The following is a 13,305-nucleotide window of genomic DNA, read 5'->3' on the forward strand; positions in this document are numbered from 1 at the left end:
TACGTGGGACACCATTTATCCCCAGCGCCGATTTCTCAGATTTATCCTCATCTGATGAAGAAATAGCGGTATCGGTTGATCGGGAAGACAGAGGAATACTTTCATACAGATTTGAACCTGGTGTCCCACGCAATCGAGCGTTTGGAACGGCATGTAACACGCCCACGTGGGTCATGTGACTCACGAAAATGGCAGCGCCCCTGAAAAGTCGTAATTGTCGATACAAATCTTCTCAAAACACGATTAAATGAGAGAGGATTTCACTTCACATTGTCAAGATATAGTACATATTGCATGACCTATTGGATACATTGTTAATGCAAACCACCGGAATTCCCCTTTAATATATAAAAGGGGAAAAATGTGAACGCTCGTTTATGGCAGGGGACGTGTGCAAGACCCACCTGAAAGTTGAAATCCTTTAAACTCATTAAAACACTTTTTAAACATTATAGGCGTAGTTGAACGGACAATGTGCTATCTTAGCCTATATTAAAAATACTGATAAATGGTGTGAATACCCCTACATGCCGCACACCGCGTGAGGCCACCAAACGTAACTGGACTGGACCATAACAAGAAAGAAAAATACAAAATTACTGGTAGCCGTGCGTCATTTTGCGCTAAGCGACTGAGCATCGTACAGCAGAAAAACGGAAACAATTAACATTTGAACTGTTTTTAAATTAAGAAAATGTTGGAGCCTCAAAACCTCCCCAATGCATTTTTTCCAACATGTCAAATGTTTAATTATCTATAGGGATAATTTTAGGTCATTATCAGTTTTTATACGTATTTTAATTGATCTATTAATATTTTTATTATTTATTTAATGTATATTTTCATTTAAGTTATTTGCATTAATTTGTCATTTATATTTTTGTTAAATAAATTAACTTTCTTGATTTTAGTTGCTTTTTATTTTACATTTTATTTTTATGTATTTATATGATTTATTTTTTACATTTTATTCACATCAATTTATTCCATTAGAACATTTTTATTGTATTCAATGATTTATGTAGATTTTACTTATTAATAGTAATAACAATAATTTTAGTTTATTTTTGATTGACACGAAATGCTAACAATGGTTCCTCGTGTTTGAAATGTTTAGAGGCGCTCGCGGTTTAATATCAAGCTATGGGCACAATGCTAAAATGATAATCAAAATAGCATTGCCTTAGTTTATTTCCAGATCCCATCTCCCGATAATTAGCTTCGTTTTATTTGGACTTTTTTGGACGTTAAATACATGCCGCCACCAAACGTGGTTGCCACGCGCCCGTGCGCGATAAGCGACTGAGCATCGTAAAGCAGAAAAATGGAAACACTTCACACTTGGCTTTCTAGGCACAGGTACAAATGAAATTATAAATAAAATTGTGGATTGAAATGACTTGGCAACAGGCAGCTCCGTCTCCGTGATGGTTCATATTCAGTAATGTATTTTTGGGGTGTTAAATCTTGAGTGCAATTATGATTGGCAGCTTCATCTGCGACATGTTTCAAATAATCGCAGCAAAACCAGCGGCCGCCGTCGAACCCCACCGACTGCGCGTGTGATCCTGGGGGGGGGCATCGCCCGGTGTGCGGCGGTCGTGGGTTTGACGCTCCACCACCGGTTGCTTCATTGAGTGACGGCACAGACGTCTTGCGTTCGCGGTGCGACCGTTTCACGTCTCTATCGGGCGTGAAGTATTCCCAGAAATGGTCAGGATTTTCACCATCGTGTTGAAATCCAAGCTATAAAATATTTAAAAAAAATCAAAAGCTAAGAGCCACAGATTTTATATGACAAACGCCCCCACAACCCACTCAAAAAAATGATATAGTATGGCTGTGGTAATAAACATGACATAGTAGTTATATACACCCCCCCCCCCCCCCCACAAAAAGACACCCCGATGAGGCGTGTGTAGACCTCCAAGGGGCGGGCAAAGTAGGGGGTGTGGAGGATGCTGAGGTTATTCCTGGCCGGTGCGGAAAGCGGGAGCCCCCCACCCCACCCCCCCCACCCCCCGACAACCCCCCCCCCTCCCTCCTCATCCTCTTCTCCCGGGGAGATGAAAGAAAAGAAAGATTAATCACCAGACTCTCGTTTGATCTTTAAATAAAATGGATTGAAAATAAGACAGCGGGGTGCGCACAAACGCAAACGTGAGGCCGCCTGCAGCAGTATGAATAAAGATGGCTGCTTCTGGAAATAAACATGTAAACAAGGGACATCCATTTGCCGCACGGTTCCGCACGGGCAACGCCGCCGTCGCCGCGATTCCGTCCTTAATATAGCTTTGGAGCCAAACTGCGGGGATTTGTGCCTATTTCTGTTCATTACCGCGCATATCTTGCACTCGCATGATTGAGACGAGGACATCGTGTCTTTCTGCTTAGGCCTCTTACGGCGGCCACATACTTTGGATTTGTTCCAATTATTTTTTAAAGCTGCTTCCACAGCTCCCTTTTAAATATTACACGGCCTCGAGCCGCCCTCGGCTCGGCGTAACGTCTCTGTGAGTTTGTGGAAGTGGAAGCTTTTCCTCACATAAATGATGTTTTAGAGTGAAAAATCGGTTTTTATTTTACATTTATCTGAACTGTTTTTAAATTAAGAAAATGTTGGAGCCTAAAAAACCTCCCAAATTGACTTTTTTTTCCCAACATGTCAAATATTTAATTGTCTATAGACATCATTTTAGGTGATTATTCATGTTATCATTTTTATTTGTATTTTAATTAATGATGTATTTATATTTTTATTTATTTAATATATATTTTCATTTAATTTATTTATATTTGCGTTCATCATTTATATTTATGTTGAATAAATTATCTCGATTTTATATTTCTGTTGAATAAATTATCTAGATTTCAGTTGCTTTTTATTTTGTATTTTTTCTTTTTATGTATTTTTACGATTTATTTTTTTATTTTTATTTCCATCAATTTATACCATTATTGCATTTTTATTATTTTAAATGATTTATGTAGACTCAATATTTTACCTATTATTAATAATAAGAATAATTTTAGCTTATTTTTGCTTGACACGAAATGCTAACATTGGTTCCTCGTGTTTGAAAAGTTTAGAGGTGCGAGCGGTTTAATGTGAATCTATGGGCACAATGCTAAAATGCTAACCAAATTAGCATTGCGTTGGTTTATTTCCAGTAGATCGTATGGCCCAATAATTAGCTTCATTTTATTTGGATTTATTTGGACGTTAAATGCATGAGAACGTCCCCACTGTTCTAAACTAGACAATCTGTTTGCAATCAGCGCTAATTGCTCCCGTTCATCACGCGTGCATACCGTCAAATTTGTAAATTTTTTTGTAGCATGGAATATTATTCTGTTGCCATGTGTGTGACATTGAGTTATTACACACGTGCGGGGGGGTTGACAAACTTCATTATCCAAGGCAGGAAACAGCGAAAGTCTTCCCTCACGGGCCAAGACACGACGCGTGAGGTCTCGCGGTATAGATTTGAATTCTGATTAGCGCCAATGCTAAAAGTGATCCCTGGCCAAGCAGCTAAACGTACTTGATTGATGATCCGGAAAAAATTGCCATCATTTCACGATAGTTCAACATCGTAATATTTTCTACTTAGCATTTCAGATCAGTCAGAAATACTACAGTATATTTTTACATATCTAATCGCAGAAACGCCGTGCTAGAGTTTTGTTCAAAGATAGATAGCTTAACGAGGGGAGGTTGATATTCCAACATAAATGTTTTTAATATAACTGCAAAGAATCAATAAGAAATGTTTTACTTCCTTTTCAACTTCTTCTATTGCCTGTTTCGGCAGAAAAGTAGTCGGGTTTGAATCATTCCGTCCTTCTACCAGACTTTTGCCTCAGCACATAAGGTACACAAATCACACAATACCTGTGTGAAAATATAAAGGATATGGCGATTTAAAGGATATGTGGATGGAAGGGATTCAAACCAAAATGTCTCTCACTCTAGTTGTTGAAGGTTGAGTCCACGTTCGATGTTTGGTCCTCGTTGCATACTCTACGTAGGTAATGTTGTTAGCGCGCTAGGCTATTTTGGGCCGAGCAGCTTCAGTGTGAACGATACAACACCGATTTGGGTACTAAGATGTACTTAGATAAGACTTACAACAAGTACAAGTTATGAACTTACTCACGTTCGATGTTGCTTCAACATCCACGAATTGATCACAAATCCCTCTCGTTGTTAGCAAGCTAAGCTAAGAAATACTCGGTCGATAAGCAAGTTTAAGTTGACGTTTCCACTCGCCCAACTTCTTATGAGTACTCTCTATCCTCGTTGTATGCGATACGTATGTTTTGCATGACGTGTAGATTTTAGCGTTTGATGTTTTCCTTTTCAGTAAATATTAGAAAACAAACACGTTTTTTGTTAGCGGTCTAAGCTAGGCAAACTTAGGGCGAGCAGCTCCGGCACGAACGATACGGCTCCAATTTGGGTACTAAGATTGCGCAGATGGTGATTTTAGTCCACTGAAGTCGTTGCCAGGAGCGTCCCACCTCAAGTACTCACAAGATTCGGTCCAAATTCAGCAGGATTTATTGAATTAGGATCTGGCTAGTCAGAACCTTCCGTTTAAGATGCTAGCAGTTTGAAGACCGGAACCAACCCCATTTTTGCGTTTCCTGTATGTCATTAAAACAAATACAAAAGATTGTACTTGTAGTTCGACTAGTTGTGCGCTCTACCAATAACTGACGTGCCCTACGTGTCGTTAACACCAGTAAAAAAAGATTTTGTCTTTTTGCGCTGCCTGTTTAGTCCAAAAAACTTATTTGGGTCTGTGAATCATTTGTACTGTTCCTGACTGTCAGGTCTCCCGCATGTCGTGACAAAACAACACCAAACATTGTACTTCCAGTTCAACTTCTAACCTAGTTGGGTCAAAATACTTTGTACCATTTTGTACTTTGGCGTTTCTCAGGACCGAACATTGTCGTTCTTGTTCCATTTCTGCCGGTTTCGGAAGCAAACCACTTGGATCTGAGTTTATCTTTAGTATCTATACTTGTTCTTGTTGCATCCAAGTGCTAAAATCCAGTTCTGCTTCAAAATGCAGCAAATACACAACGTACCGTCAGTGAGTCGACACCTCGTCAAACCGATTCCATTCCAAATGAGCAAATTCTAGTCAATATTCGATTAAAAAACGTCCAGGTTTTTGCGCGAAAACCGGCCCCCCGTTGCTGCCGTGGAGGTAACGGACTCTCTTGGCTGTCCTCTGGGTTTTTGCGGCCGGCCGTGCAGGTTCCCACCAGCCAGCAGAAGGAAGGGGTCTATGACGTCCCAAAGCGACACCCAGTGAGTGACGCCGTGTTTGCCCGCCTGCCTCCCCATCCCCAGTCGAACCTCTCAGATCAGGCCTCCTCCGCCATTACGACACCCCCACTCCTCGCTCCACCCTTGTGAGCGTCACTCGGCATCCAGTATCTCCCCCGCCGCTCAGTGATTCATTCATGCCCCCCCCCTCCTGAGAGGTTTGCTGGGACCCAGTGCTTCGTGCAGTGTGCTGCTCCCCCCCCCCCCCCCCGCTTGTGGTGGCCGTTGCCCTTCTCTTTGTGCTCCGTGTGGTCAACCGGGACGCCGCTTGTGTGGTGTATTGTGTTTGTCAACCGGTTTGTGGTGCTCAATTAAGCATGCCTGGTGGTGCATCCCATGTAAACCCGCATGACCTTGTCCCCGATTGCATACGTGGCACATTCCCTCCCTGTCATCTTTGTGTGATTTGATATATTCGTGTATACACCTGCCAGGCAACACGATGGCATCTAATAGCGATTTAATGGAATCCCCACTGGGGGCTGTATTGAAAAGAAATCTGTATTTCACTTGTTCAAACATTACGCTCCACATCCACATTGCAGTTATCGTATGTATGCGCGCGTGCGTGCGTGCGCGGTGTATCGTTTTTAGTTATTGGCTTCCTGCTGCCGGCAGTTCTAATGAAAGATGACCTTGGCTACTGTCAGGCGGCGGCGGCGGCGGCGGGCTGTAACTCCACTGCTCTTTATCTGCCCATAAAGATGCGGCTTATGTGGCTGCTGGATTTAATCTGCTAAAATCTCCAGAGTCGTAATAAGTGGGCCGCTCCCCCCCCCCCCCACGTGTGTGTGCGTGCGCGCGCGCGGCCATGTTGGTTTTGACATATTACACGTTACATTTACATGGGCATTATTGGCCAGCTAATTAAAAAAAATAATCATCTTGTCTTGCGTCAAAAGGTGAGAAGAACGTTCATGCTCAACATGGCACTTAGATTTTTTTTTTCTTTTTTTTTTAGTTATATAAATGTTTGAATGTTACAAAATGTATATACAGTGGTGCCTCGGTTCTCGAACACAATCCGTTCCAGAAGGCCGGTTGAAAACCGAAACGTTCGAAAACCGAAGCGTTTTTCCCATTATAATGAATCGAAAATGAAATAATGCGTTTAAACCTAAAAAATATTTTTTAAAGCATTTTTTTTAGCTTTTCCTGATAATAAACTGCATAGTGGAAATACATGTATAGTTTAAATACTTTATATAATAAAATATATTAAGAAATATATTTATTTTTTGCTTAAAATGTATGCCTTAGTAGTAGAGTATGCTAGGCTGGGAGTGCTTTCCCGTATTTGTAGCGACTTGGCCTCCAGCCTTGTACACCTTTTTTTTTTTATTAACAAAAATGCAAAATAAATTTAAACGAGCAATAATGAGGGGGGGGGGACAGACAAATTGTTTTTTATTTGCACAGAAAGTATGTAACGTACAAAAACTTGCAACTAGAGGTAGGGTTTATGGAACAAAAGAAAAAAGCCGTGCAAAACAACAGTTTCAAATGTCTTTGGTGGGGGTGACTCGCCCCTTTTTAACAAAGAAAGACTCTAATGTAGACTGTTTCTGCCGTCTTTTGAGAACCTTCATGAAGTTCCTGAAAAGAAGTCACTACCAGGACACGTCCATGTGCAGAGAAATGTGTGGGTCAATTGTTTGCGTCGAGCGCGTTACGTAGTTTGTTTTTTTTGGGGGGTGTGTTCGAAAGCACAATAACAAATTGTCGTGGGTCAGCTGGTCAGGGCGTTTGAATACCGATTTTCATTTCAAAAGCAAAGCAAAACTCAACATTTTCATTCGAAAACCGATTTGTACGAAAACAGAGACATTCGAAAACCGAGGTTCAGTGTTACAAGACTTGTATGACTCAATTTTTGCAGATTTTGCACTAGAGCTTATCCTCTGTTATCCGCTGACAAACTATAAGGTAGCGATTTGCTGGTTTTTGAAAAGCATTGGCCTCACAGTTCTGAGGTCCCGGGTTCAATCCCGGACCCGCCTGCGTGGAGTTTGCATGGGTTGGTGGATTTTCTCCGCGCATTCTGGTTTCCTCCCTCATCCCAAAAACATTAACGACATTAATTGGACACTCTAAAAATTGCCTGTTTATCTCAATGTGCCCTGTGATTGGCTGGCAACCAGTTCAGGGTGTACCCCGCCTCATGCCCGTTGACAGCTGGGATAGGCACCAGCACTCCCCGCAACCCTTGTGAGGATAAGCGGCTGAGAAAATAGATGGATGGATGTTCTCAGGTCAAAATGCTAATCGAAAAGTATGTGTTTGGCGCCATATTTTGGCAGCGTGGTGTGAAGGAACTGCGTTGAGGTCAGTTGAGGAGCTTTGTGTTGTGCATCAGTGTTTTCAAGTGGCACCTATAGGCAATTATAAAGCTTTTTGGGAGAATTTCCTGATTTTCACCATTCAAATATTGATGGAACGTAGTAATACTGATAATGTTTTCCTGTGTCAAGGATGTCACTCAGGTGAGATTCACAATTTCTTAGCATATCGACCTGCAGCATATGAATTGATTCTAGCATGTTTCATAAACACAACGTTCCATTCCTCTGTAAGTGGCCCTCGGCGGAAAACGTTTTGCACATCCTTACTGTCGATAAATCGTTCACGTGTGCGTGGAGTGTGTCAACATTTAGTCTCTTGTTGACACCTGGAGCCAACCTTCTCCAAAGTGCACCCGCTCTCCGTTTATGTGTGTGTTTATTGGTCCACCGTCAACGTCTAAACCGGACCGCCCCATCTCACCGCAGGCAGTCCAGTCCCGTCTGTGTGAAATTTTTGCCCGGCCCGGAGAAATAATCTCCCATTTTTCTTCTTTGGCCATCAAATCGTGACATTCGCCGAGAAGCTTACGGGCGCCCTCGCACATTCGTGCGCGTCCGCCGCGGCTCGTCCGTCCCGCGGCATACGCCCGTCGCGTTGGCAGGTATAAGCGAACAAATGCAATATTTTTTGCTCTTGTTGTGGTCGTCTGCTGGGTCTCGGCGGGTTGCAGAATTTTTTTGATTTTTTTTTTTTTTTTTTTTCTCGTTCTCCCTTCAGTCAAGTCAAAGGCGGCAATCACAGACAGTTAAACGGATCACAGGCATGTAAATATGCCTTGTTGTGATTTGATGGTAATCAGGTTGCATTTGAGGATAGAGTCGGGCTCAAAGAGGACGCTGATTATGGTAGAAGGTTTGCCTTTCATTGCTTGAGAAGCTTAAATCTAAAATCTCGGCTAAATGCATCCAAAATCACGTCGCTGCCATTGCAATCAATTCACCTTGTTACGTAGACTGTGTGCTGCAGCAAATCCAGTTTGACTGTCACAAAGAGCCACACCGGCTCTGCAACAGTACGCTCTCGGTGGTTTCAATTTTGCTAATTATTGAATTTGCTAGATATAATACTCAAAGTAGATTTTAGCTCCTATTTCTGATTCTTCTTTTGAATGAATGATTAGCAGGTGGATACACACGTTATTTGGCCCTCCTGCCATCTAGCAAGAGAGCGTTTAATTATTTTTGCTTGTCACTATACGTTGCTAGCATAGATAGATGAACAACATTTAGTTGGAATTCCACTCCAGTCCTCCAGGGGAGCTAATTAGCATGCACACTCATTGACTCTGGCTGATATTAATTAGGTATGATGAAAAATTTTGTGAAATGAGTCACTCATTTTTTAATTTATCACCTTTTTTAAACACTTTCATTTTATCTAACTTTTCCAGCAGGACCATGAAGAAGTTATACTTAAAGTGTATTTTTTTTTTTTTTTTTTTTACCCTTGACAGTATTTCTACTAATATAATACTTACCGTAATTTCTGGCCTATAAGCCGCAACTTTTTTCCCCACGCTTTCAACCCTGTGGCTAATGCGTTGATGCGGCTGATGTGTGCATTTTTTGTAACGGCCACGAGGGGCACTTAAACGGAAAAGGTAAGAGTGAGACCGATGGAATATGTGTCGAGGAAGAGACTTTTGCCGGTATGTTTTTTTTTTTCTTTTTTTTTTTTTTTTTTACCAGCCCTGTTAGCGCTGCGCTAGCGGTTAGCACTGTGCTAGCGGTTAGCGCTGCACCAGCGCCCCATCCCCCTTTTGTTCCCCCATATTGTCTGCTTGTCACCCTCAAACTCAACAGCATGTCCGTTAACACGGATATCTTGCTTTTTGTGTACGCGTGTGTCGCTAGCGGTTAGCGTGGTTAGTGCCACGCCAGCGGTTAGCACCGTGCTAGCGGCTTTGTTACTGCCACGTCGAAGCGATTTAGGTTTTTTTTTTTTGACCGGCCCTGTTAGGGCTGCTACCGTGTTGCTACTGTGTAGCTGCCGCAGCCGGTTTTTTTTTTTGTTTTTTTTTTTGTTTGTTTTTTGTTTTCTTACCAGCCATGTTCCTGCTACCGTGTTGTTGCAATGTTAAGATAAACCCAGGTATAAAACTGAGGTTAAGGTTAGGATTAGGGTTACCTAACCTAACCCTAACCCTGAAAACGCTTTCGGTTTACCGTCGTTCTTTGTAAATGTCTCGTGTTTCAATGTGGGCACTTACGGCTTTTACACAGGGGCGGCTTATGTATGTACCAAATAGTATTTCCTTTACAAATGGGTGAGGCTTATAACCAGGTGCGCGCTATAGGCCGGAAATTACGATAATTCACATCAGTCCAGTCTTCTAGAGTAGTCTTCTTCTTCTTTTCCTTTCGGCTTGTCCCGTTAGGGGTCGCCACAGCGTGTCATCTTTTGCCATCTTAGCCTATCTCCTGCATCTTCCTCTCTAACCCCAACTGCCCTCATGTCTTCCCTCACCACATCCATAAACCTTCTCTTTGGTCTTCCTCTCGCTCTTTTGCCTGGCAGCTCCATCCTCAGCATCCTTCTACCAATATACTCACTCTCTCGCCTCTGAACATGTCCAAACCATCGAAGTCTGCTCTCTCGAATCTTGTCTCCAAAACATCCAGCTTTGGCTGTCCCTCTAATGAGCTCATTTCTAATCCTATCCAACCTGGTCACTCCGAGCGAGAACCTCAACATCTTCATTTCTGCCACCTCCAGTTCAGATTCCTGTTGTTTCTTCAGTGCCACTGTCTCTAATCCGTACATCATGGCCGGCCTCACCACTGTTTTGTAAACTTTGCCCTTCATCCTAGCAGACACTCTTCTGTCACATAACACACCAGACACCTTTCGCCAGCTGTTCCAACCTGCTTGGACCCGTTTCTTCACTTCCTGACCACACTCTCCATTGCTCTGTATTGTTGACCCCAGTATTTGAAGTCGTCCACCTCGCTATCTCTTCTCCCTGTAGCCTCACTCTTCCCCCTCCACTTTTCTCATTCACGCACAGATATTCGGTTTTACTTCGGCTAATCTTCATTCCTCTCCTTTCCAGTGCATGTCTCCATCTTTCCAATTGTTCCTCTGCATGCTCCCTGCTTTCACTGCATATGACAATATCATCTGCGAACATCATGGTCCAGGGGATTCCAGTCTCTAACCTCATCTGTCAGCCTATCCATTACCACTGCAAACAGGAAGGGGGCTCAGAGCTGATCCTGATGCAGTCCCCTCCACCTTAAATTCCTCTGTCACACCTAAGGCACACCTCACCATTGTTCTGCTGCCATCATACATGTCCTGTACTATTTTAACATACTCTCTGCCACACCAGACTTACGCATGCAGTACCACAGTTCCTCCTTGGTACTCTGTCATAGGCTTTCTCTAGATCCACAAAGACGCAATGTAGCTCCTTCTGACTTCTCTGTACTTTTCCACGAGCATCCTCAAGGCAATATAAGGCATCTGTGGTACTCTTCTAGGCATGAAACCATACTGTTGCTCGCAGATACTTACTTCTGTCCTGAGTCTAGCCTCCACTACTCTTTCCCATAACTTCATTGTGTGGCTCATCAACTTTATTCCTCTATAGTTCCCACAGCTCTGAACCTCCCCTTTGTTCTTAAAAATGGGAACTAGAAAATTTTCCGCCATTCTTCAGGCATCTTTTCGCCCGCTAGTATTCTGTTGAATAAGTTGGTCAAAAACTCCACAGCCATCTCTCCAAATTGCTTCCATACCTCTACCGGTATGTCATCAGGACCAACTGCCTTCCCATTTTTCATCCTTTGTAGTGCCTTTCTGACTTCCCCCTTAGTAATCATTTCCACTTCCTGGTCTTCACTCTTGCCTCTTCGACTCTTCCTTCTCTCTCATTTTCTTCATTCATCAATTCTCAAAGTATTCTTTCCATCTATTTAGTACACTACCGCACCAGTCAACACATTTCCATCTCTATCCTTAATCACCCTGACCTGCTGCCAATCCTTCCATCTCTATCCCTCTGTCTGGCCAACCTGTAGAGATCCTTTTCTCTTTTTTCGTGTCCAACCTGGTGTACATGTCTTCATATGCCTCTTGTTTAGCCTTTGCCACCTCTACCTTTGCCCTACGTCGCATCTTGATGTACTCCTTTCGCCTCTCCTCAGTCCTCTCAGTATCCCACTTCTTCTTCGCTAATCTTTCCTTGTATGACTCCCTGTATTTTGGGGTCCACCCACCAAGTCTCCTTCTCCCCTTTCCTACCAGATGACACACCAAGTACTCTCCTGCGTGTCTCTCTGATCACCTTGGCTGTCGTCGTCCAGTCTTCCAGGAGCTTCGGTTGTCCATCGAGAGTCTGTCTCACCTTTCCGGAAGGCTGCACAATTCTTCCTTTCTTTTCAGCTTCCACCACATGGTCTCTGCTCTACCTTTGTCTTCTAATCTTCCTACCCACCACCAGAATCATCCTACATACTACCATCCTATGTTGTCGAGCTACACTCTCCCCTACCACTACTTACAGTCAGTAACCTCCTTCAGATTACATCGTCTGCACAAAATATAATCTACCTGCGTGGTTCTACCTCCGCTCTTGTAGGTCACTATATGTTCCTCCCTCTTCTGGAAATAAGTGTTCACTACAGCCTCTCCATCCTTTTGCAAAGTCCACCCACCATCTGCCCTTCAAAGTTCCTTTCCTGGATGCCGTACTTACCCATCACTTCTTCATCGCCCCTGTGTTTCCTTTACCAATATGTCCATTACAATCTGCACCAATCACAACTCTCTCGCGTGTCTGGGATGCTCAGAACTACTTCATCTAGTTCCTTCCAGAATTTCTCTTTCAACTCTTGGTCACATCCTACCTGTGGTGCATAGCCGCTAACCACATTATACATAACACCCTCAATTTCAAATTTTAGTCTCATCACTCGATCTGATACTCTTTTCACCTCCAAGACATTCTTAGCCAGCTCTCCTTTAAAATAACCCCTACTCCATTTCTCTTCCCATCTACTCCGTGGTAGAATAATTTAAAACCTGCTCCCAAACTTCTAGCCTTACACCTTTCCACCTGCTCTCTTGGATGCACAGAATATCAACCTTTCTCCTAATCATCATGTCAACCAACTCCTGTGCTTTTCCTGTCATAGTCCCAAACATTCAAAGTCCCTACACTCAGTTGTAGGCTCTGTGCATTCCTCTTTTTCTTCTGACGCTGGATCGGTTTCCTCCTCTTCTTTGTCTTCGACCCACAGTAGCTGAATTTCCACCGACGCCCTGCAGGTTAGCAGTGCCGGGGGCGGGCGTTGTTAACCCGGGCCACGACCGATCCGATATGGGATTCTTTAGATGAACGCTCATATTTGTTTGGCACAGTTTTTATGCCGGATGCCCTTCCTGACGCAACCCTCTGCATTTATCCGGGCTTGGGACCGGCCTACAGATTGCCACTGGTTTGTGCCCCTATAGGGCTGCATTAGTCTTCTAGAGTAGTGTTTAAGCCAAATACATGACTCACAAAAAAAAATTAAAAAAACAAGTATTTAAACATTAAACAGTTGGATGTGTGCATTCAAAAGGCAAGAGAAGGTCAAAATAGGTTCAGGTAAAAGTCAAGGTAAACTTTATTT

General features: G+C 43.0%; 1 protein-coding gene across 9 annotated transcripts in view; it reads left to right on the forward strand.

Moving 5' to 3' along the window:
* dab1a (DAB adaptor protein 1a) overlaps nt 1-13,305 on the forward strand; it is a 289,271-nt gene that overhangs the window by 249,657 nt on the left and 26,309 nt on the right. The gene's annotated exons all lie outside the window — the stretch shown is intronic.

Source organism: Syngnathoides biaculeatus, chromosome 7 (genome assembly GCF_019802595.1).
Source record: "Syngnathoides biaculeatus isolate LvHL_M chromosome 7, ASM1980259v1, whole genome shotgun sequence".
Classification (NCBI taxonomy): Eukaryota; Metazoa; Chordata; class Actinopteri; order Syngnathiformes; family Syngnathidae; genus Syngnathoides; species Syngnathoides biaculeatus.